This window comes from Herpailurus yagouaroundi, unplaced genomic scaffold (genome assembly GCF_014898765.1).
Source record: "Herpailurus yagouaroundi ecotype Mexico unplaced genomic scaffold, PumYag 139, whole genome shotgun sequence".
NCBI lineage: Eukaryota > Metazoa > Chordata > Mammalia > Carnivora > Felidae > Herpailurus > Herpailurus yagouaroundi.
The window spans coordinates 50043788-50065325 of record NW_024412394.1 but is presented as its reverse complement, the minus strand read 5'-3'; the positions used below and the strand labels follow the sequence as shown (position 1 = coordinate 50065325).

Genomic DNA, 21538 nt, shown 5'->3' with positions numbered 1-21538 from the left:
AGAAGGAAAAGTAGGAAATATACAGGAATATGCTTGTTTTTAGAAAAGCCACAGAAAAGATCAACTAGAAAATCATGAAACTGATTGCTTATAAAGAGGTGAGGGGTAATGGAATGAAAGGGATTGAAGAGGGATTGAGGATACCTAAGTATATCTATTTGGATACTTTTGAAAGCATGTTAATGTTCAATATATTTTAAAAATATACATAAATCAACAGATATAAGGAAAACTATAAAATTAAATCCAAACATAAATAAATGATCCAAACTGTATTTTAAATAAATAATATAAGCATACCGTGTGAGATAAACAGAACTGATCTAAATTACTTTTGAGCACTGGCTAGCAAATAAAAGAACTACAAACAAATCTGGATCTCATCTTAACAGGTTTGTTTTTGTGGTGGTAAAGGTACATGAATTCTTAAACTAGTTTATGTGCATTGAAGGGATAACCAAATGAGTAAATGTATTGATGTGACCAGAGCCAGAGTTCTCCCTGCAGAAGAAACATGCAAATATGAAAGAGAGAAAGGCAAGTAAAGAACTTTGTGAATTTGGACTGAGCACATTGAACATCTCATCTTTGTTTCTAAATGCTACTAAACGGAACAATAGCTCCTTGCAGAAATGCTAACTCTAGGTCTGTGGTAGGAAAAGTTTGAGAACAGTCTTACACATCTTTTTATACCAGAAAATAAGAAAGCACTCAAAAAAATGATGGAAGCATGTCAGAAAGACACAAAGCCAGCTTAAAGGGCCTCCCACTCACCACATCTGGGGCAATCTGAGCATGAAAATAAACATAGTAAGAATTATAATCCAATGAATAAAATAGGGATCCTTGAGTCCATACTGGTACTAGATGACAATGATAATGATAGATGGTAGACAGATACATACATACATAAACTTTTCTAGTATATCTTGTTTCAATATTAATCTTTGATGACTACTAATAATAAATTTTAGATCCTTTTATTTCTTCTTTGAAATGCCTGCCATGTTCTTTCTTCCTATTTTGATTGGAGTTTCAGTATCTTTTATAAGACTATAATCTCTCTCTCTCTCTCTCTCTCTCTCTCTCTCTCTCTCTCTCTCCATATATATATATATATCAGATAGATATATGATGGCGAAGCCTTATTGTATTTATTGCAACTATTTTCCTAACTTGCTATTTTCCTTTTAACAAAACTTCATCGTATTTACTGCAACTATTTTTCCTAATTTGTCATTTTTAATAAACAGGAACGTTTTAGTTTAAAAACTCCTTCTGACACTATATACACATTAAGAAAAATACTTATTGTGTTATATTCCTTCAAACATATTCTTTAACTTTTCCTCACAAAAATAAAATAAAATGTCATCCAAAATCCCTAGAAGGCACCACTAATGCCAAAATGGAAGAGGAAAGGAAAGAGATAGAAAAGAGGAAGCCAAACTGTGAGGGTTAATGAGAGAGGAGTCATATTCCCTCTGTTGTGCCTTAAACCATTCAATTGCAATTGGGAAGGACATCAGAAGAGAAAAATGTGATCTTCTTCCACAGAGAAATTAATTACTTTCTTAGATTTGAAACCTTTCCAATGAAAAATTTCCTGTTGCCCAGAAGCACCTTTCTAATTAATGATCTTTAGTTTCTCAGGTAAGCTCATGCTGCACAAATCCCTTCTCAGCTTATAAGGAAAGAGGCATTTAAGAAGTGAACTGCAAGCTGAAAGAACAGGAGAGTTACACAGAGGAAATGAACTGACAGCTGGAGTCCAGGCGTCCCACTCTTATGCTTGGAGCCAATGAGGGGCTACAAGGATCTTTGTCCCCTGGCTCGGTGGAGAGGAGTGTGTGCTGACTCAAAGCTCCGACACATTCTTGAAAAATCACTGCACAGTTAACTTCTAAATTACTGAGGACAATTGTAGAGATCAATAGAAAACACCAACCTCTAAAGACATTTCCTACAGCATAATTTGAAGAAGTAGAATACATGAAGCAGTGAGCCACAGAAAATCAGGTCTTAGCACTAATTAGAAATTTTTCTAAGCTTTCCCTCCCAAGAAAATCAGTTCATCGGATAAAGGACCAATTTGAAACATGGTTGGTTTACAAATTATCATTTGGGCTGAAAAAAATTACAGCCCGATATTTGAACCAACATTCTAAATAAAATTGTGAGACTCGTTAATTACTTACTGTTAATAAAATTGTAATGGAAATTGATTATTCGCTAGTAGTTAAAAGCTGTTTTGCACATATCAGAATGAAGACAGCCTATGAAGCAGAAAAAATAAAACACTAGAGTATCTCGTTTAATCACAAAGGAAAGAAAGAAGCTTAATACTGTGTCCCCAGAAACATAACTTCTTCCCTTAAACTTTGATTTTATAACATTTACTTGCAAAAATTAATAAATACTTACCTCATGATTAACTATTAAACTAAACTAGGAAAGCAATCTTTTTCTTTTTTAAAAATTTTTAAAATTTTTTATTTATTTTTGAGACAGAGAGACAGAGCATGAGCAGGGGAGGGGCAGAGAGAGAGGGAGACACAGAATCTGAAGCAGGCTCCAGGCTCTGAGCTGTCAGCACAGAGCCCGAAGTGGGGCTCAAACCCACGAACCGCTAGATCATGACCTGAGCCAAAATCGGACGCCTAACGGACGGACGAACCACCCAAGAGCCCCCAAAGCGATCTTTTTCTTTTATAGCTTGATCCTTCTTGACCTAGAGTCATTGTGTGTGTGTGTGTGTGTGTGTGTGTGTGTGTGTGTGTGTGTTTCCCAAGTAATTCACAGAGGTCATTTCTGCTCTTCCTAAAATAGAAATTCCTGCTTAGCTTCCACTCAAATCCACCCATCTCATTTGATTTTTGTATGTGTGGTTCAACTGTTTACACTGATGTGTTGCCTGAATTACAGTACCCTGAGAATACACCTGCCAAATGCTACGCTTTTAAATAGAAGTAAGAAAATAAACTTCTTGAGCAGATCAATTGGACCATGTTTCCTCCTCAAAGGGATTTAACCTTATAGAAAGGCAGGCAGGTGTTAGCCAAACCATCATCTTTTTTCTTTTTTTTTTTTTTTCAATTTTTTGGTAACGTTTATATCTTTTTGAGACAGAGAGAGACAGAGCATGAACGGGGGAGGGGCAGAGAGAGAGGGAGACACAGAATCTGAAACAGGCTCCAGGCTCTGAGCTGTCAGCACAGAGCCCGATGCGGGGCTCTATCATGACACGAACCGAAGTCAGAGGCTTAACCGACCAAGCCACCCAGGCGCCCCATCCGTCATCTTTTTTCAAATAGTCACACCTTCTTTCCTGACTGGTTTGATCAATCGTTACCAATAGTTCTATTATCCTCCTCCCTATGTGCAGATTCAAAATGTGATATAATATGGATCTATTTCCTTTCATTTCATTCTTTCTATATGCACATCCAGTACATAATTCCTTCATATGATCTTAAGTATTCCCTTCTCCTATATTCACAAAGCTTAAATTCAGATCCATTGTTCAACTGTCCTTTTTGTTTTCTAGTTATGAATTCACTCTATATTCTCATTTGTATGAGAAAAATTAGGTATTACCTATGATATATTTTGCTAAATGTTTAATATTCATTATAGTAAAATGTATAAATACAAAAGCAGAAGACAAATGAATAAAAGGAATTGTAAATATATGTTAGGACCAACTAAATATCAACAAGTGTACATAGCTAAAGTCATATGAAAATTTTGCTGCTAAACATTAGGTAGACCAGAATAATATGTGATATTAATATATCATAATTTATTGCATTATTAAATATATTTGCTGTAAAAAAATTTAAAAAGTACAGATATGCCTAATGAAAATAAAAATCTCTTACAAATCCACTGCCTTAGATGACCACTATTAACACTGGTATATGTCCTTTCTGGTTTTCCCCATTCCTACATATGTTCTTTTTTCTTACAGTAGCAGGCCTCAGACTATACAGCCTGTTTTGTAACATGATATCTATGTCAATAAATGCATACCTGAAACATCATTCTTTATGGCTGCATTTTATGAATACCCTAAATTTGGTTTTCCTAACCTTAAAAGATTTTTAGATACTATGCCTAGATCCATTTTTTGCATATAATTTTGACTAATTGCTTCATAATAGTTAATGCATACTGACCAGGATCCACATAAAGCCTACTATTATATAAAAACATCAGCAAAAATGTTTAGCTCTTAGAGGAAAGCTGATGTATGATGTACATCATAATATGAAATCCAACTAAATAAATTTTTTATTAAACTACAGCATTTAGTTCCTTGGGCTCATCTGCTATCAATTAGGGTGATAAGCAGGCACTCAAAAGCTAGCTTTTCAATTATGTTTTCTACCTTTCAACTGAAATGTTCCTGTCATTGCACATCGTGTAGTAATTCTGAAAAGGCTTCATCTTAGCAACCAAGTGATAACTTTAAAATCAAGAATCTGAACCAATTAATTCCTAACATTAATTACTTCTTTTAAAACAAAAGGCACTTTAAAGTAAGTGACTGCAAATATACTTTTTAATCCCACTAACAGTCCTTATCTCTTTTTCCCCCAGCTCACAATTCTGTTGACAACTCATGCTCAGACTCAAATCATCATTCAAATCATAATTAAAGCATAATTCTGAGCTCTCTTTGTACATGCTAATTCCACAGCCAGCAGATGTAAAAGCCACACAGAAATTCCTATAGAGTATTATTAGCTTGCAAGGAGCAGAATTAAGATGCATAAAAGTATCTTCTATAGCAAGTAAATATTTTGGTTTTAATTACATTATTACCTTGTTTTATGCAACTAATTACTACGATTTATTGTATAATTGACTTTCAGAAAAAAAATATTACCAGAGCAGTTCTGCAGTCTTAAACTGAAGATAATATATACTAATGACTTTGCCTATACCTTTAGTTCCCTTAAAAATGTAATGTAAAATATTTTTTGCGGTAGGCTTGGTAAGTCTCTTTTCTCTTTTCCCACTAATATATAAAGTTATCATATACTACAGCTATTTGCTGATTTATTTCTTTGTAAATCAAAGGGTATTTAAAACAAAAAAGCTTATTTTCAAGCCAAGGACAATGTATTGATCTATCTTTATTCCCTAGCACCTAGCCCAGAAGTTGAAATTTAGCAGGTGCTCACTTTGTTTAATTAAATAAATTAATGAATTAGTCATTTAAAGTATTCCTTTAACTTAATGTCATAAAAGCATTATTGTTAAATACTAGCTGGTATCTATTTCAGCCTTACAGATTAAAACCTGCAGCCTTTAGAGCAAAAGACTGAACATTAGAAATAATAACAGTTTGCTGTAGATTGAAAACAAATGAACTCATTCTGAGACTCTGCAGTCATTCATAAGCCTCTTGAGCTGCCTGCCCTCTCGCAGTTTATGACCTCAGCCAAGCCTTTCTAGTGAAATAAAGCCTTGTGTTCACTCTGGGGCCATCTATTGTTCTCTCTGTAATTTGTACCAAATTTTAAAGGTTATAAATACTCACAGTGAAGCATAGTTGCTGAGCTACATTCATTCACACATAGGTTTTTTTGGTTTTTTGGTTTTTTTAACTACAAAACCAGGGGCTGGCATTTACTTACTTTATAATAATCTAATCGTATGTAACTTTGAACTCAGGATGTTCTTCAAATACCATGATTTATTATGTCCTCCTTGGTCACATAATAGTCAACCTTGCCAAATTCAACTAGGCCAACATTATTCTCCTAGGAGAAGTAACTAGCAATAAAAAGCCTAGAGTTATTTCTCGCAAGAAACTATATATACCTGAATTATTTTCAGATTAAGAAAAAAATCTGGTAAATTATGTTGCAAATGACAATGAGGGAAAATAAGCATAAATATATAAATTTTCACTGCCTACTACTTCTATTTCCTTCTTGTTGCTGTGCTTTTTGTTTAATATTTCTTGGACTAACGTGCCCTCTAATGGTTAAAATAAAAATATAATCAGAACCATAAAAGAAGTGCCAACACATTAACTCCAAGGACTAATTCTATTTAAAAGATAATTCTTTGACTCAAACTTATGTCTTCAAGATGAAAATGGATATGCCTTTAATAAAGAACAAGACGACTATGCATTTTATCTGTTCTGTATGATAGGCAATGCAAATGAGGTGCAGCAAACAGAACTTTGTCAAATAGATTTAAAAATTAGCTCCCATAAAAAGGCATCAGGTATTTTTAATAATGTCTATAATTAAGTCTTTGCATGCACTGAAGTTGAATTATGGATTGGGATTATGCCTCTTCTAATATTATAATTTAAGCATTTAATTTAAGAAAGATATTACTCCAAAATAGATTATTTTGGTTCTTCCTTCATTTTTATTTTTCTAACCTAAAATGAAAGCCTGTCCTTAACTTCTAAAAAAATATAAATACATGTACACAAAAAGACTTAAATAGCTGTGCTATTTGTTCACAACTTACCCTCAATGTTTGTGCTCTTATTTTTGGTTCAGCTGTAATGTCAGAAAGTAATGGAGATTCAGTAATTACCCAGTTAATGTGACCAATGGCAACAGTCCATTGAGCTAAGGCAGGAATTCAGGGAGAAGAAATTGCTTGAATGATTTGGCTTGGCTTACTAAGTTCCAGAAAGTTATTGTAGTTTTACAACACAATTTATTTCTGACAAGAATTTGGTCAAGACAGAAAAACATATATACAGAAAATATATTTAATTCTATCTAAAAGAGTAAAATTAAAGCCATGGGCATAAAGAATATCAAACTTAATGATTTTCAGCCTTGCTTAAGTATTATTCTTAGTACTTCAAATAATTTCTTCTTATCAAAACATGATAGTATGTTCATAATGTGGAATTTTTAACCCTTTCAATTGTTGATGCATTAAAAAAGAGAGATATCAGAATTTTCTCTGCCTCAGAAGTAAAAACAATACTTTTCCTATTATATACATGGGGTTACTGTCACTGAGGTGAACTGTCCTACCAAATACTATACAAAGACAGTGACAAAAGCAAGATTAGAATTTAGAATTATTTATGCAGTTTGCTGATTTTGGCACACAGGAATGTGTTACTTTGTTAGAGAAAAAAATTACATTTTCCTGAATTAGATTTCTGCCTTTATCTTTCAGTACTAGCTTTATAGAGTACATTCTGTATTCTATTTATATGATATTAATTTTTTAATTTTAAGTGAATACAAAACTATTAAAAGGGATGCAGCCTAAGGGACCCTGTTTCTGTTTGTGTTTTCAAGCAAACTTGAGCAAGGCATAAAAGATTCTGATCCTCAGTTGCTCGCCCTATAAAGGAGACTGAATTAGGTAACCTCTGATCTCTCTTCTAATTTAAAACTAAAGGGTTTTTTTTTTTAAACAGTACACATGAAAAGAATATGCAGGCATTTTATGAATATAATTTAAAATTCTGGATTTTATTTAGCTTTTTAAAGATACTATAACTTTTTCTTTAGTATTTTTATCATTGTACTTGACCATTTTGCAAAAACACTCGATAATACTCAAACAGGCGAGTATAGGTGAAAATATCTGGTGAATACCCTTTTAACCTATAACCACTGAGAGTTAATATAAGTGAATCCTATTATTATCTGCCCTTGTTTATGTTGCTTTCAATTACGTTATCTTTTGTTTTTGTTTTGTTTTGCGTTGGGACTCGTATACTTTGAAGACAAGAATTATTTTCTTCTCAATGATTAATCATATTTTTACAAATAAAATACTCATAATATTGCTTGGTATATAATAACTGATCTAAATACGTTAACTATTATTAGAATAGCTAATTTAACTGTTTCCTCCATCATAATGGCAGATCAATAAAAAAAAACAATTAATTTTAAAGACTCAACTATTCTATTTTTTATAATCAACGTCAACGTGCTCATAAGTCCTAGTTCCCCAGTTCATACCTGTTGTCCTGGGGTAATTATTAATAGCAACCTCTTTTATTTTCAGTGTCCAAATCTGGACAATAAAGTATGTAACCACTCTAATTATAATATAGAAAGTCAGTTCTCCTGTACAATCAGGAGAATGAATTAGATGGTGAGAGTTTTCATTAAAATAGATGGGTTATACATGGAAAGAAATATTTGAATGCTTTATTAAGTCTAAAATATTATAAAGTGCTATTAGCTTTGGTTAAGATGACATACTTTGATGGTTTTTTTTCTTTTTTCACAGAAGAGTTTGAACTTACATGTAGGGAGCTACTTTTGTTTCACTCGTTCAAAATGCATGAGAACCCCTCTGGAACTGTGCCCTCATTCCCCTTTAACTTTTCCTCTCCTCTTCCCTAGGTGGTCTCACTCCCTCTTCTCCCAGTAGACATGAGGTGGAGTGGGGAGCGAGCAAGGAGAAAGAGAACTTAACTGCTCTCGTTAAACTCACCCATTAAATCAGGGCTCTTACAGAAGCTGGCCAGTCTCCAATCTAAGCCTGGTGAGCAATCACTCCTAAACAAATAGTAATTGATTTGCCTGATTTGTAACTGATATTAACTGATTTGATTAATAGATTTATAAGCATTGTCTGTCACTGCGTGATAGGTACAGAATGGCAATATCAAACCTGAGAAGTAATAACATCTTCATTTAGTTCATTACCAACATTTTAAAGTACTTAAAGCTAGAAATATCTTCTGGAGGATGACAGGACTTCTTAAGATTAGATTAAAATACAACATATGGGAATTGCTTTTATTTCTTATCTCTTTTCCATCAGAGTAGCTTTTCCAATTTGAATATTATACTATTTATGTCCATCTTTAATCACATTGTTTTGTTATAAGTCATTGATTGGTATAACTTGTAAAACTTAGGCCAAATAGATATTACTTACAAAGGATATGTTGCAATCAATACTACTTACTTAAAAAGTTAATTGATTATGTAAACATAGTTCACAATTATACCTCAGTAGACATGCAAAATTTAATCTTAAATATGAATCACACTATAATTGCTTGATCATTGCAATGAGCTGAAAGAAAGAAAAAAAACGCAAGGATCCTGCAGAGAACAAGAAATTGTGAAAGCAATCATAGAGGGAAATAATTGTTACATTTATGATTCTTTCAATTATGGATTATGGAGACAACTGCATGGCAACCTCTTCAGTTTCAAGACAGCATGGTGTTTTATATAATAAGGCTCTGAATACAGCAACTATTACCAATAGTGTTTGCAACTTAATTGGCTACCTTTGAAGCTAAAGAGGTCTTTCTGCTTTCTAACTCTGATTCTTAGCTATATTTTAAAACATTGGCATTCTGTCCAGCTGTTTAACTTCCATTTATGTTCTTAGATTCTCTAGAGGATAGCATATATATGTTTTACTGGAGCTGAGAAACATTTTCACTAGGCAGGAATAAGCACAGAATCTGTTGAGCACCCATAAATTTATGTGTTTATCCAACAACATGCCTACATTGCACCTCTACCCTATTATAATTACATTTAATGTTAAAAGAAACATCACCTTAAACCACATGTAGAATTTGCTAAATCCTCAAATAAAGCTAGCCTCTAATGCCTGGCACATTTACCATAACAGCATTAAGAAAGATGAATTCCTGTTTGGGGCTTAGTTGGTTTAGTTGGTTAAATATCTGACTTCGGCTCAGGTCATGATCTCACGGTTCATGAGTTTGAGCCCCACAGCAGACTCTTTGCTGTCAGCACAGAGCCCACTTTGGATCCTCTGTCCTCCTCTCTCTGTGCCCATCCCCCACTCATGTTCGCGCTCTCTCTCTCTCTCTCTCTCTCTCAAAAATAAATAAATATTAAAATTTTTTTTTCAAAAAAAAAAAAGGATGAATTCCCTGTTTAAAGTTTTGTCTAGAAGGGGGACTTGCTAAAATAGGCTTTGGTCTGATTAATGCTGATGTTCTCAAATGTATCTGCACCAAGAGAAATGCAAGTTAATGAGGACGATAGTTGCACTGCCCTGGTTCAACCAACAACGACAACAACAACAAAAAACAAGAAGAGTCTTGGTATAGCCAAAGAAAGGGAAGGCTTATTAATACTGTAGACTAGGAAGAAAAGAAGGTAAAAATGTACACCTCACAATTAAAAGGAGAGATCAACAATTCTATGACCTAAAAATCTTGGAAGGTTCATTTGGGAGAGGGAAACATTCATCTCAGGCTGATTTCAATGATCCATCACATTTGATTTTCCTATAGTGAGGTCTCAGCTATAATATGACATCATCTTTAATTTATGCCATAGAAAATAATTGTTTATTTGATGTCTTTAAGTGCCATTTGATTAGTAATACTAACACAGAAAGTGGAAGAGAATGTATTATTAGAAATAAAAATATTTAAAGAGCAATATACTAATTCACAAAGCGAACTTTCCACATTGTGATATAACCTCAAGGAACTCAGTATTTTGAAAGGTTCCTCTAAGACTATTTTCTGTTCTTCCTGGATGATCTGTGTTTATAGGAAACCATTAGGAAGGAATTAAATGCAGTTCTGGGAAGTAAGGTCCCACTCCTGTTCCCACTTCATCAGTCCCTGCAGGAAGGGTGTCCATCTGTCCCTCAGACAGTTCCTCCTGCTGTTAGCCCTACTCCCCACTGGCCCTGAACAAAGGTATAATTTCAGACATTGAAAGGATCCTAAATACCTCCCCATGAAATCCAATACTGATAAATTCCCACTTTTACGGCTTTTCCTGTACCTCAAAGGATTGATTCCAGAAAACCCTTATTAAAATACAATATGTTACTGGAAGACCTAACACTTTATCATCCACTATGATAGCAACACCAACTTTGTAATTTCCTAAGCTCTTTGTTAGAAAAGGCAGTGAAAAAATGAGGTTAGTATTCATTCATTCAAACATATATTGTCAATCTACCACAGCTAGACTAATTGCTGGGAATCTCAAGATAAATAAAACAGTGTCCTAACTGTCAGGGAGTTTACTGTCTGGTGGAGAAGACAGATATGTATGCAATAATTTTCTCGCATATATTAGATCAGTCTTAATAAGGAATCATTTTATAACAAAAAACAGAAACTCAGTTGGACAAGTTAAATAAAGAACATATTAGGGGCGCCTGGGTGGCTCAGTCGGCTAGGCATCCGACTTCAGCTCAGGTCATGATCCCATGGTTTGTGAGTTGGGGCCCCGCGTTGGGCTCTGTACTGACAGCTCGGAGCCTGGAGCCTACTTCCGATTCTGTGTCTCCCTCTCTCTCTCTCTCTCTGCTCCTCCCCTGCTCACACGCTGTCTCTCTCTCAAAAATAAAGATTAAAAAAAATGTTTTAATAAAATAAAATAAAATAAAATAAAATAAAATAAAATAAGAATATATTAGCATAAATAGATAAGAGTTTCTAAAAGGAAAATGCAGTCTTAAGAGGGACTCTGATAAGAGTCGATAAACTAACAAGAACCTACTGGTGTTCCCTTTCTAAGCGTATCTTTCATATATACTTTTTCCTGCAATTTGCCCCATTTCCCTACCTTTTGCCATAGATCAACTTTTTTGGCTTGTACATATGACCATATCAACCCTTGAGACCCTAAGACCTTACTTATCCAACATCCATAGCCAGCTAATTCACTCTCTCTCTATCCCCATATCAATTTTTGGAAGAGAATCTAACTTCATCCTACCCCAGTCCAAGGACAGATTCTCCTAAAAGGAAGTGTGGGAATGAAGAGGAAATAATTGCCATCTTCAATACAATAAGGTAATTTCAAGGTGAGCCTTGAAGGAAAGTCAGGCATCTTTCAGAGAAACAAAGGGAAAAATGCAATCCAAGCAGACAGACTATCATGTTCAAAGGTATGGATGGAGCAAAATAGCTTATAAAGACACATGTACAAAGATCCACAGTCAGGTAGCAACTGATGATGCTGGGAAGATAGCCAGGGACCAGACAACAAAGTTCTTTTTATATTCTGCTAAAGATTATGATTTTTATTTGAGAACTGATGAGTGGGGTGTCCAAAAAATTTTTTTGGAGAGAAAGTGAGTTGGGGAGGGCCAGAAGGAGAGGAAGAGAGAGATAGAGAGAGAGAGAGAATCTTAAGCAGGCTCCACACTCACCACGGAGCCTGATGCAGAGCTCAATCCCAGGACCCTGGGATCATGACCTGAGCCAAAATCAATAGTCAGATGCTCAACCGACTGAGCCACCCAGGTGCCCCAAGGTGTCAAAATTTTTAACCAGAGGAGAGACAAAAGCAGACCTGTGTTTTAAGGAAAAAAAATAAATAGGGGTGCCTGGGTGGCTCAGTCAGTTAAGCCTCTGAGTTTGGCTCAGGTCATGATCTTATAGTTTGTGGATTCAAGCCCCACGTTGGGCTCTGTGCTGACAGCTCAGAGCCTGGAGCCTGCTTCAGATTCTGTCTCCCTGTCTTTCTGTCCCTCACCCTGTTCACACTCTGTCTCTCTCTCAAAAATACATGAACACTAAAGATTCCTTGTTCTTTCTCAAAAAAAAAGAAAAAAGGAAGAAAAGAAACAAAAACTCTAACAGCAGGTGAAGGATGGAAAGAAGCTATTGGAGTAATTCAATAGCTACTACAAAAGAGATGGTGTAGTTTCAAAATAAGACCGTGGTAAAGAGGATATAGAGGAGAGGAAGGATTCAAGAATATTATGAAAGCAGAATCTAGTATGAAATGGAGTCAGTTCAGAAAAGCAAAGAATAACAAGCTTTGACCCAGAGAAGAGAATTAAAGTCTAAATCCAAACCAAGACAGGTGCTAAAGGATGCTCTAGACATAAGAAAAAGAACACATTGGAAGAAGGGATGGACACAGAAGACGTGCTTTGCATTCTTTCCAGTCTTTCCCTGGGGGGGTAGCCTTTCCTATGGTCTCTGAATATTTCAACCACATAAAGAAATGCAGACTCCGAATCTTCAGAATATAAGCACAAGAAGCAGAAAATAATTGCTAATCAAACCTTAATCAAAAGCATACTCTAGTTATCCTGTCATTTTATGACAATGTCTGTCAATTCAGCCTATCACATTAAAGGACAAGAATTCATTCTGGTGAGGCCTTAACTCATGGGTGCTGGGCCTTGTTTTGTTATGTATTTAATTAGAAGTTTTCATGGTGTTGTTTTCTTTTCAATTCCAAGAATAAAAAGTGAAAAATGAGAAATGCAAACTTCTCAGATGATCCTATGACTTTGAAGATACATATCTGAATATATGATCTCTTGCTTTTGCATTTAGAAGCCCTGGGGAGCAACATTATCAGACTGATTATGAATGCGTATATTTTCATAAGAATATGCAATCTTAGCCAGCTCAGCACAGGACACTGAAGTGACTAAGTATCAAATTAAAGATTATTCTTTTTTGTGTGGAATTCACTCCAGCAAGAAATTGAACAAGGGGATTTAAAATCCAAAAACAGTAGGACCACCTCCTGAGACATTATTAATTATTAGTGGGCCCTAGTCTTCCAGTTTCTTATCTCCCTATACACCCAATGCTCCCATTGCTTTAAATTATTATCATTATTTGTTAAATGCCTTCAATGTGCTTGGTACCCTGGCAGGCACAGAAAAAAAGGTACCATATCGGCCCAGGGGCTTTCTACCTAAATTGCACAGATATAATTTAAGTTTGAAAATGGGTTGTAGTTGTCAGTTACAGCCTTTTCCAAAGGCTTAGAAGCAATAGAACAAAAACTAAAAGTATATAAGTTCCTATCCATCCCTTTCTCCCCTTGGGTCTTCTTTATATTCCAAGTAGCTTGGTCTACTAACCCAGAAAACAATATTGTGGAAACGTGCCACAGGTCAGTAATGAGAGGCCATCAAGAGCTCAGAGAAAATTATCAACACTTAGAAACAACCCTGTGTGTCTGACTTCTCACCCTGCTGTTCCCTGCTGTCCTAGACTTGAAGGGGGCAGGGAGATGGGCACTGGGGAGCCTGTGTTCAGAAGCAGTAGCAAGTGAGGAGAGTTGACTGGAGAGTAAAGCCCCAGAACTGACTTTCTCTTCCCTGTCCTTACCCCACCCAGTCCAAGGTGTGACATTGCCAGCAGCGCCCACACCCCCACTGCAAATCTTCACCATCCTTTCAGAAGCCTTGTGCCTGCCCCGACATCTACTCCAACTCCTGTGACAAATAACTAACGTGAAATCTGAAGCTTGCCCTCTCTGATTTAGGTCCTTCTGTATATGTTTTGATTCCATAAAAATCTAGTTGTATAAAAGAAGGGAAAAATGGGGATACCCTCACACCTCTATTTATCCCCTCTTTTCCCATCATTACTATTTAAAATAATCCTTTTCAAAAATAAAAAAATGCTGTGCTTGCCTCAAGGTCAGATGGGTGATAGGGCAAAAGCAGTGAATCGGGGCTCTATTCCACAACAGGATGAAGAAAAGCCCACACAAAAACCATAGGAGACAGATGTGGAGAAGGAAAGCAGGCAGACCAACCCTCGGGCCGATAAAGAAAACAACAGTAGGAGGACTGGTGGATGGGATGGGGGATTAGGATATGGTCTTAGCCTCCAGAGAGTGACTGGGGGTTCACTCTACTAAAACATTTCCCATCCCCCAGGTCCCACCCCAGCCTCCACCAGTGGCCTTGGGATACACTACCAATGGTTTGTCATTACAGCATCTCAGCAAAGTAGAAAGGGAGGAGCTCTTCCTGATTGCGCAGAACCATGAGGTGCACACAGAAGTTCACAATCATTGAAAGTTATTTCCTGATACATCATTACACATAACAACTTATCTAAATTCAAAAACATATGTTTTCCCTTTGAAATACATATTCCTTGAAGGTAAAGCTCTTATCTGAGCATTAATATAGTGAACAGTGCATATGGATGCATTTCCAAAGGATAAGTACTCCTATCTCCACTGCATAATTGCCTACTGGCTTCACCTTTCTGCTTTAATTCCCAGATCCGGTTCCTCAGTCATTGCAACCCAGCAAAGCACCACCGATTATGCCCCCTTCGACAACTAACAATGTCCCACTCTGCCACCTCCTCTGGCCTTCTCCTTTCTGTTTCCTATCTGTATTCTTTCTGTCCTGCATTCTTTCTCCATGCACGTTACACAAACACTCATTATTGGTGTAAAAATTGTCCACTGAATGCCTACTATGTAGAAGACATAGATCGTGCTGAGTACAAAGCCTTGGAGTACCTAGAGTTTTAGCATTCCATTCATGTCTGCTCTAACCCACCAATTTCTAAAATGTCAACTAGGTCTTAGTCCACTGATGCACTATGAAGCTAAGTTCTTATTCCTCATACTCCTGGCATTTGTCTGGAGATTGTTGAATGCATGCATAGTTCTTTTCTTACTGATCCTTACTAGTCTTATTATGTGGACCACAAAAACCCTAGCCCATTTTCTGAGAATTAGCCTCAGTTGTTCAATCATTCAAATAAATGAAATTGCCTTCAATAGATAGTTTTGTGTTTTACAGAGATTATAGAAAAGTAATTTTTTAAATGGTTATGTCCAGAGGTAGTTCTGAGGACATAAAGGGAGCAAAAGGAATAAAAACTATAATAAAAGTGAAATAACAAAAATCCTGAAAGTAAAAGGTTTAAATGTGCCATGTTTAGTTGAAAATACAGATTTTCAGAGGAAAAAATTGAGGTAGAGGTGAGTTTTCAGTTAATAAAAAGATTTATAATATCACCTTGCAATATGAATAAACTATGATTCAATTAGTAAAAATAGAATATACATAGTTATTTTCTGGCATATATGGATATAGCAAATTTGTAGTATTTGTACACTTCACTCAATATGTTTGTTAAATAATGGATACCCACTTCTCAGTTTTTAGCTCCCACTTCATCTTCAAAACGTTGCCAAATATCCATAAAAATAAGAATAACCAGGTGAGAGGCATATTTTAAGAACAGGTTAAATGATTTAAGATTGGATCAGTCTTCTGCTTTTTCTTAGCTGCCCAGACAAAGGCTAATATGTGATTGTCAGATCTGGAATCCATAAATGTCATAAGCACAAAGCTGGGCAATCCATATCAGTGCGCAGGGGTTGGGGGAAGGTGTGGAAAACAGAGGATAGAGAGGCAGAGCAATAACATTTAAAAAAAAAAATTTTATAATCATAGTTTCTAAATGTTGGTTAAAGGAATGCTTTGCCCTTTTTGTAATGTATTTTTTCCTAGTTTCTATACTGCCCGAATTCTTTCTATCCAAATTATTGCTTAAATGTTACTTTTCCTTGCCAGTAAATTTCCTTTTTTTCCCTCCAGCTTTTCTATAGGTCTTTTATATTCCAGGTTTTCTCATCCTTGCTTCTACCCTTTTCATTAGTCTATGCAGTCTATTCTTCTCAACATTTTATTTTTTCTCATTTGTTTTTCACCTTAAATCTGGCGTGTATACAATCAGATCTATAGATAACAGTAGTAGCTAATATAGGATGATACAAATAAGCATAAGAACAATAATATTCTAGTTTTAGGTTTTTTTAGTCAGCTTTTTGTTTTTCTCAAAGAGGATTCTACCTTATCTTCTTTTCATTGTTAAAAGCTAAATGTAAATCAATGTTTCCAACAAGAGCCCAAACCCCAAGCTAGAAACCCAGAGAATTCAGAGTCTGTAAAAACTTGCCAGTGCCTCCACTTTTTGATGAGAACAGATTTGGGTCTGGATGAAGTCACCGATGTGCCTCTCAAGAAACAAATGTCAGCGCGACCTATTAAAGTCAACCCTGAGCTAGGTAGCAACAATGAGCTGGGGATTAGCATTGACAGCTCCCTTAATGTGATTCTTTTGGACAGGGATTAATTTAATGTGTTGCTGTCAAATGAAACAAAAAATGAGATGGATTTACTAATGACTCTATTCTATACCACACACTTTTCCACCCCTGATCTATGTCAGAATGAATCTGACAGCAAAAGAAAATAATTTTTAAGATGAAAAGGAAGAAGACATTGCCTGCTTGACAAACTTTCAAGAAGGGAGTTTTTCCTGGGCTCCCAAGAGGGAAGATGAACATAGGATGGGGGCCAAGTGAAGGGAGGAAATGGGAGCAGGTGGCCACCACCCCCAAGGAACAAGGGTGGGACGGGGAGTCGCCCGTGCTTTGGCACAAACTTGCAAGATGCCCTTAACTTCTCCAGGCCTCTTTTACCTCCGATGTGAAAGTAAAAGGTTGTATGTGGTAGAAGGCTTCTAAATCTCTTCTTACTTCTAAACTGCTAAATTCTGAAAGAGAGGGGCCCCAAACCAGCTGGGAGCATTAGCCTTGTTGCAAAGACAACCCCACACTGAGGCTGTGACAGAGAGGGGGCGAGTCAAAGAGGGAAGGTTGATCTTTTAGCAAAAGGGCTTGCCAAGTCAAATGCTAAAGCCTCCTTAAAATAATTTGGATTCTTCTTTGTTCTCCCTAACAAAGAAACTTTAATTCGCAGTTCTCTGAGAAGAAAGACAATGCAGACAAGCCATTTTGCAGGTGAAAGGTGTCTCGTCAATTAATAATCATTGAATAATCACTAAGAATTGGCAGGAGCTATTCGTCAAATGGGTGCTCATAACATCCAAACTGCACCGATTTACAATACAAACTAGGCATTATTCCCTGTGACTGTTTTGTTTTTACCTCCTGTGAGGGTGCACACATCTCTACCCTTAACGTACTTGTGTATGTTCATGTAAGTTACAGTTAGGTTAGTAAACATCCCCGGCTTCCCTGTGTCTGAGTCTGGTCTCACTGGCAGGTACGCTCCACCACAAAGCTTGAGCCCAGGCGCCTGGAAACACTGTCCTCTGAGCCCTGCCTGAGGCGTATGGTTAACTTTTGCACGCATCCCATGCAGCGCCCGCCCGCAGCCCTCAGGGCGCGTTGGTGGAGTTGTGTGGGTCTGGAGGTGCTGGCCGGGAGAGGCGAACAGAGAGGCCCCCGCGTTGGCGTGGCTGGGAGATCCCAGCGCGGAGCCAGGAAGAGGCTGGATGCGACCGGGAGCGGAGGGATGGGGTGACTCTCCCCTTGCGCGAGCCCAGCGCCGCTCGCCCTCCCTCCTCTGCCCAGACTCGCGCTGTGGAGAGGATGTCTAGAGAGGCCCCCGAGCCGCGCCCTTGCTTGGGGAGGTAATGACCGATCCCCGCCCGTCCGCCTCTGCTGCACGCTCATGGAGCTGCGACTCCAGCCCGGCGCGTCCTGCGCTCTGCCCGCCCTGCGGGCCCTTTCCCTGGGCGGCTCGCACGATCCAGCCAGACCCTGGATCTGGGTTGAGGAGGGGTGAGAATCCTGGCTCTGCTACTTAGCTCGGTGACCTTGAGCAGTTATCTAACCTCTTAAGGTCGATGTTTCCAACCCGTGAAACGGGACCGAAGACGCCTTCTCCGCGGGCTCCCTGTGGGATGAAATGAGAGGCCGGATGCCCAGCCTCGGGCTCCTAGTGTCCTGCCCCGTCTTCGTTCAATTCCGCTTCTTGCTCTTCTTTTCTATGTTCTGCCTTTTCTCTTCCCCGGCGTTTACTGTCATTTTTGATCCTGTTTTTTCCCCTTGGTTTTGTCTCCCCAATCTCTCGTAGAATACCTTTTCTCCTTTCTTTTCTTCCCATGTTCATTATTGTAGCCAACAAATTCATCAAAGATTTGTTTCCACTTCCTAGACTCTGGGATTCCCATGGCATATCCGCATAATCTCCATCAGCCCGCTCCCCGGGCCACCCCAAAATAATCGGGCAGTCTAGGAAGAGCTCTGCTTACTCTGTGAATGCAGTCTCAAGACACACTTGCTCTCACCCCACTTAATTTTTATGCAGGACCCCTGAGACCACCGCTGCCCTGAGGGCAAGGGCCGCTGTGTCACCTCTGTCATCATGTCCCCTCTGCCAGGCCCAGAAATCTATGCAAGGTCTCAACAAATGTCACAAGCTACCAGGGGGCAGAACCAGGAAGTTGAGGCTGGAACCCAATCATGCAATGACTTGCCTTGATTTCTTACTACAGAGAAAAACAAACATATATGATGTTCCATATTTATATAAGAACATAGTTTTTAATCTTCAAATAAGCTGAAAGATACAGTGTAAAAAGAAATAACACAATATCTACTCATGTGTTTTGTCTTTTTTTAAGCCATGTTCTGTAATTTTTACTTATAGAACTGAGGGAAGTTCTTTATTGATATTGCTTAGAAGAGGGAGAAAATCGAATTGCCTAAAAATGAGGAGTTGCATTTATGCTCATTAATTGAAACATTTTAAAGATGTCTGCTAATACTTTTTATAATAGCAAAAACTGCTACTACACTATCATAGTATATATAGTATAAAGAGTGTACATAAAATACCATAAACTATAACCAAAATTTGTACATGAACTTTTTAAAAAGAAGCAAAAAGTTAGGAGGGGAAACTCTTATTAGAAGGCTAGAGAATTTTTAGTTGCTTGCCATTTACCTCAAACTTAAAAGTATCAAATTTCCTTTGAAATTATTTCTCATTTTTATTAGAATCTAATTGTAGATCACCTGTAAAATGTTGGGGGAAGGAAGACAAGTACAGAAATATCAATTCTGTGCTTAGATTTTTGCAAGAGTAAAAGAACCACAGTACCACCTTGTGGGGAAAAGAGATTTTTTTCATCTTCTATATTATGGCTGTTTTCTTTTCCTCTACTATATAGTCATACGTACATGCACAAATTTTAAATAAAAGTAAATAAAACCATTTAAAGCACAGAACAAAAACTTGGGTCTATGTGAATAAACTATGACAATATGCTTCTCTATTATTTTAAACACACTAGCATGTTTAGATCAAAATAACTTTTATTAACAAACTAGCATAATGATATATGCCATTAAGAAATGTTGCTTCTAATACTAAGCCCAGAAATCAAATGTTAGGCATGAAACACTAAATATAAAATTATGTACGCATCCCAAAAGAAGAATAATTCTTTCAAAAGTTGGTTTAAATTTCACTATTAAATACTAATTATGCTTTTTAATTTCTTTGTTCAGTTGCTTGGACCTGAAAGAGGGATATTCTTAGACAAATACAAAATAATATCTTCCTTTTTAAAGTTGTTTCTTTCATTATGTTTAACATTGGCAAAGAAGTCAGACATGTATGGAAGCTATATTTGTTAGTTTAACAACTGTTCTCGTCACTTTGTGGATATAAAAAGGGCATAGATCATAAAGCTTGGATTTTTAAGAAGATTATAAGACTCCAAAGCCAAGAAATGCAAAATAAAAACTGTCTCTTATTGTACATCTGGAACTATCTTACATGACATGAATATCTCCTGCTCTAAACGTGTTTTCTGCAAGGCAAGAGAGAATTCTGGGGTTACCTGTAGGCATTCTTTATTCTCTGTGCTTTAGAATCACAGAGCTGGTATATCCCTCTGACCTTCAGGAAGGACTAAATCAAAAGCATCCCGGGAAGAGAACAGTGTATTTCAAACTGTGTTCAGCAAGCCCTAGGGTCTGTCAAAAGATTATAAGGGGAGGGGAACACTGACAGAGGCCCCTCACTCTCAGGTTCCACCAACTGACTCTGATTTTATCATTTTCACATACAAGAATTCTGCCTAGGATTGAGTTCAAACAATAGACTCCATGGCTTTAAAAATGCCAAAAAATCACTAATCTAACCTAGCCTATTTTGTGAAAGATTAGTAAAGAATTGCTACAAGAAATGTCCTAATGCTTCCTGCACATTTATTAACAAATGTATTTTAGGAACAGCCCACCAGGTTTCCACATAACACATTCTTTTTCTTTAAAAAACAGTTCACTACAAAATGTATACAGTTTGGCTGTTTAAAAAACTCAATTAATACCTAAGTATACTAAATAAAAAATCTCTGTATCACAACTTCAACCCACTCACTTCCCCAGGAATAACATAGTTAACAATTTGGTTTGTAACCTCCCAGATACTTTATCTCTGTGAGGACAGAAACAAACGTGTGTGGTTACACACACAAACACACACAGTATTTGTTTCAAAACAACTGCTTATCACCTGTGTTTCTCCTTAAATTAAAAAGTATCCTTTAGTGTCAATACCTACAGAACCACCTCATTTATAAATTTCTCCACATTATCATTCAAGTTATGGATGTATATACTTAATCTCATCTCAATTGTTGAATATTTGGATATTTGTTTGTATATCATGTATTTGCACTTGCTCTTCCCTCTATCTAAAATACATTTCCTACACTACACCTGGCCAACATCTACACATGCAAGTTTCAGTTTTTTGTTACCTCTGCATAACCACACTACCAACCTATAAGCAACAACTTCAAAATTTTAAAAGTTTCTCAATACACCATACTTCTCTACCTGAACATTTTAAACAACAATACAGGATTTTTTAAAGCATATTAATTTCTCCACATGAGAATAATAAATCTACATCCTTTTTAGATTTTCCTACTACCCCAAGAATGGAATTTATGCCCCTTGGAGAGCAATTTGGCTGCACCTATCAATATTTTAAA

The 21538-nt window shown here is 36.7% G+C and overlaps 1 long non-coding RNA gene across 1 annotated transcript in view; it reads right to left on the bottom strand.

Moving 5' to 3' along the window:
* LOC121029790 (uncharacterized) overlaps positions 1-18787 on the bottom strand; it is a 588420-nt gene extending 569633 nt beyond the window's left edge. Inside the window, exon 1 of the long non-coding RNA XR_005789895.1 lies at positions 18362-18787. This is a non-coding gene — a long non-coding RNA (uncharacterized LOC121029790). The remainder of the gene's footprint in view (positions 1-18361) is intronic.
* Between the last annotated feature and the right edge of the window lie 2751 nt (positions 18788-21538).